Source organism: Pseudorca crassidens, chromosome 18 (genome assembly GCF_039906515.1).
Source record: "Pseudorca crassidens isolate mPseCra1 chromosome 18, mPseCra1.hap1, whole genome shotgun sequence".
NCBI lineage: Eukaryota > Metazoa > Chordata > Mammalia > Artiodactyla > Delphinidae > Pseudorca > Pseudorca crassidens.
In genome coordinates, this window is record NC_090313.1 from 52,070,076 (window position 1) to 52,075,281 (window position 5,206).

Genomic DNA, 5,206 nt, shown 5'->3' on the forward strand with positions numbered 1-5,206 from the left:
TTGTATAATATACTCCTAAATCCACGGAGTTATAGTGATTCTAACTGCACATAATATTTGATATAAACTCATTTGTTGTCAAAAATGAAATTCAAAGCAATCTCTAAAATGATAGCTTTCACTTTGCACTATTACATTGTGGCATTGTGCTACTTGCAAACCATTAAGTGAATTCACAGTTATTTACTTAGTACCCAAAAACTTAACTCCTTTTCACAGAGAAAAGTATAGACCATTAAGTTACACTGTAACTCAGAATAGAATAAACAAGGAAAAAACAAATTATAAAATCTCAATCAATCTTTCTGGCTGAAATATATACAATAACATTTAACCTGGTATGATAGTCTGATTAGAGAAGTATTAATTAAACACATCTGAAGAGGTGGTTTTTAAATAATTAAATAATTTAAAATTTATTTAGAAAACATATAAACCATTAAAATACACATTTATCAAATATTTTTCTTAGCCATACTTATAATCATTGAGTGATAATGTTGTAAAGCTTTTTTTTTGAATTGTAAATTGTTCAGAGACATTTCTTTCAAACATGGTTATATATCTGGAGATCTCAGTTTTTGGAACAAAATTCTACATGTGTTAGAGAACCACAGTTCTCCAGCGAGAGTCATTTACTTTTCATCAAACATACTCACTCAGCAGCAGAGGGAGATTCCAAGTTATCTGTATTCTTCACGGATGGATCCTGTGTTAGTAGAAAATGCCCTTGGGCTGGACCAGCAACATTAATTCTCCAGATAATCAGAGTCAAGGAAGGACAGCCGGCAAAGGGTGAAATATTCCTTTCCATTCAAGGAACAAAGGAATTACTAAACAAGTCAATGATAAAGACAGTTCAGAGTGGAGTTCTAGTGAAGATAAGGATACATGTAGTATTTTGAGTCTCATAATGATTCAAGAGGAAAGTCTAGTTTCTTCAGTGATGGTGGAAGTGACTAAAGGGAAGGTTTGATGATAATGAAGAGAGTGACTATAACAACACTGGCTACCATGGTGACAGGTGTGGCTTTGGAAAATTTGAACATGGTAGAAACTGTCATTGGTGTGACAAATAGAAATGTTTGGAAAACCATTTCCAAGTGACTGCTTGGAGCAGGAACTTTTTTCTGAAGATAACACTGAGATTAACTTTGAGAAATATGACATTTCAATTGAGGCAAAAGCCAATAGCTGGCTCCCACACATTGAAAGTGTTATTGATGTTAAGATGGGAGAAACTATTATGGGAAACATCAAGCTTACTTTTTATACTCACTTGGCTCCACTGCAACCTTGTGCTATTCTTTTTATGAAAGAGAAAGACACTTGATGTCTTGTACCCAAACAGCATCTGTAAAAATTCTTTTGCCGATCTTGAGTCATATTTATTCAGATGGTCAAGGAGAGACTTTGAGGGCCATGAAGAAAAACAGAAGGTAAGGGTAATATCCAATATCCAATCTCTTTGGTATTAGCATCAACAAGAGAGATTTGGCAGTACCAATCTATAAGGAAGCCAGAAAATTTTCATACTGGCCTGGAGATAGTCCTTACATCATTTATGGTGATGCTAGTATTGGATAGCAGATTCGATACTTAGAATGTGGATGGCACATGTTAGTTGCTACTCCCAGAGGCCTGGTAGACATGATGGAAAGAGAAAATATTAGAGTTCCACAAATACTTGGTGTTGGATAAAGTGGATCTTATATTGGTATGGGATTTGAACCTCAGATATATGGGATACTTGAACAAGATACTATGCCACCAAAGAGAGTTTATCATAACATGTTTAGTGCTGCTTTCCCTAAGGAAATACAGATACTTGCTCATGATTTCTTGGATGAATATATCTTTTTGGATGTAGGAATATTGGCTCTACCTCTGAGAACCTCACATCAAAAGAGTAAGACAAACAGTTATTTCTGCTTAACCTTTTAAGTGCAACAGGAAAGAATTCATTGACCTTAGTGTTTGTGGAGACCAAAAATGTGCGGATAGTCTGGAGGACTTTTTACACCATGAAGGATATGCTTGTACCAGTATCCATGGAGAATGATCTTGGAGAGATGATGAAGAAGTCTTCACCAGTTCCTCTCAGGAAAAAGCCCAATCCTAGTGGCTAGAGCAGGAGCAGCAAGAGGACTTCACATTTCAAATGGGAAAGAAGTTGTAAATTTTGACTTGCCAAATGGTATTGAAGAAAATGTACATTGCATTGACTGCACAGGATGTGTAGGAAACCTTGGCCTTGCCACCTTGTTCTTTAACAAGAGGAACATAAATATGACCAAGGGTTTGTTGGATCTTCTTGTGGAAGCTAAATAAGAAGTGCCATCTTAGTTTGAAAATAAGACATATCAACATCATTACAAGGGTAGCTGTAGTGGACATTCTAAGAGTAGTAGATTCTGTGGAGGATTTGTGCCAGATATTATTCACATAGTAGTGTTTTTAGCAATTCCAGCTTCAGTAGCAGCTGTACTGGCAGCAGCAGAGGTGATGGAAGCAGCTACAGAGAGTTTGGTGGATGTGGCTATGGAAGCTTTTATAACAGTGATGGATATAGAGGAAATTTTAACTACTGGGGGATTGACTAGTGGGGCAACTAGGCTACTTTGTAGTAGATCATCCTGCCAAACAAGCTAATATGGAAATCACATGTAATTTAGCCAGATTATACCTTTTATAGTCTCAAGAATTTGTAACAAATTACCAACTGTGATACTCCATTGATTCTTTTTTTCTTAAAGGGAACTCAATGTCTCAAAGAGAGATGAAAGGAAAAATCAATGGTCTTGTTCAGAAGATAGTTTGAAGACTTCCATTGCTGTAATTTGGATTAACTCCCCTCCACCTACCCCCAACCCAAACTGCATTTATAATTTTGTGACTGCAAATCATTTGTTTGTTAATGTAATATGCTTTAACTTTAGACAATTTTTATTTTGATGTCCTATTGGGTCAGTAATGCTCAAGATATCAATTGTTTTGACAAAATAAATTTACTGAACTTTGGCAATTTTTTGTTGTTGTAAATCTATACATTTTAAACTTAAGCACACATTTACACACAAAACACTATTCGTTACTTAAGTATTTAAAGAGTAGACTGACTTTATTATAGTAAATGTCTCTTTTAAGGATATTTGACTTCCCAAATATGTCATTATAGAGAATAGCAGATATATGTTTTCCAGATTAAAATATTGGGATAGTAATGCCATCCTTTCTCCCTAATATAAAAATGTGCTTTGCCTTGTGATTGTAAGGAGATCTGATTCTAATGAAGAAAATGGCAGACGCATGGGGCATACTGACAATTACCAGAGAGACTCAGTGGGTCCTGATGAATGTACCTAGCACAGGAAAATTAAACTGTACCTCATTACAGTTTGCTAATACTAGGCTCATCTGTGTACACATTTAATTTATGGATTTAATTTACTTTTAATGTAAAATATAACTTCCAAGGATTTAATATATCTCTTGTCCTTAATAAACCTGTCATGAATGTGAGTTAGTCTTATATGATTTTTAGAAGCAATCTTGGAGTCTAAGAAAAATTCAACTAAATCACAGTTTTTAATGTTTACTATATGAATAAAATATGCCTGCAATAATACGTTAGTAGTTAGTGGTGACATTTGCCTTGAATGGAAAATAGCAAATAATTTAAAAAAAAAAAAGAACAAAAACAATGACATCCCTTAGAATTTTCTATATTAGCCTAGTTTAGTAAGGTAGGACATATGACTTGAAAGTGCTGATCTTCTGGATATTCAATTTCAAGTGACTGGTGTTTACAGAAAAGAGTTCAAGGAGCAAAATCTAGAAGAATGAAAAGAAATGAGATTTATTGTGAGACTTAAGGGCAGAAGTTAAAAACTCTTAATCATGAGCTAAAAGTTCACCAATGTCTTTATTCTGATCACATATATCCTGTTTACCACATTTACATCTGTTGCTTTAATTTAAAAAATTCTCTCCTAAATAGCACTTCAAAAATATATCAGCTTTAATTTTTCATTTTAAGTATTTAAGAAAATATTCTACAAAGCAGAAGTTAAAAGAAAGAAAGATGAGAAAAATAATAAGAAACCCTCACGCACTGTGATTAATATGCTTTACTGGTTTATCTTGCTTCCGTATCATGAATCAGGTTAGAAATGTGATTTTTTACTCAGCTTTTATTTTTATTTATTGGTTTAACACATCTGGAATATACACCACATCACTTTTCTGTTGAAATTTGTCCTTTTCTGTGTTCATATTAGAAAACAAAACATAATTTCCATTTTAATTAAAGCTGGGGACTGAGAAATCTAAAGTTGAAAACTTTTTTTATACTCATTTCTTTTTTTAGTTAGAATATAAAATGTGTCTAAAGAGCCTTAGCTTATTTTGAGTCCTGGAAGAAAAAGGGATATTTCTGAAGGGCTCAGGAGGTTGTAAGTCAATTCCACTGCCTGACTGAGAGCAGAGGGCCATCCAGAACCAACATTTCTCACAGGTTCAAGCTAAAATGGCACAGTGCATTACAAGTTACAAACACTTTAGTAAGTTCAGCATTCTTTTTCCAAGAGACTAAATAAACAAACAAGTAAACAAATAAAGGCTGTAAACTATTCTCGTCAAGTTTTCATTGTCATTTGATCCTCTAATCTCACTATAATGAAAAATGAATTTTTTACTAAAATAAAATAATAATAAAAATATATAGTTTTGCAACGAGCTCCCAAAGATATAGTTTTGCAATGAGCTCCCTCCTGCAATTCCTACAGCAGGAATTACAAACCTGCTTTATAGCCAAAAAAAAAAAAAAAAAAAAGGAAAAAAATAGAAAATAAAATGGAATTACAAAAAGTTAAATAACTGACTGGTATTTAGCATCAGTTTGGTAAACTTTTTACATTAAATTGAGACATAACTGTTTCCCTAACAATTATAGTGAAATGTTAGGTAAACCCAACAAAGTAGTGATAGACAGGAAAATAATTTTTCCCAATTACATGTGTTTATATTAATAAATATTCTGCCAACGTCATGAGCTTCTTCCATGCGTCTGAAAGATCAATAGACTTGACTTGTTGAATTGTGGCTGAACTAATTACATAACTTCAAGCTTGAGAACATATTTTTCACTTACCAAGAAACAATTTAAAAATGAATAGGTACACATAAAGGATAAAATGTACTTGGG

General features: G+C 33.4%; 1 pseudogene; it reads left to right on the forward strand.

Moving 5' to 3' along the window:
• Positions 1 to 672: 672 nt before the first annotated feature.
• Positions 673 to 2,615, forward strand: LOC137210892 (ATP-dependent RNA helicase DDX3X pseudogene; annotated as a pseudogene).
• Positions 2,616 to 5,206: the final 2,591 nt, after the last annotated feature.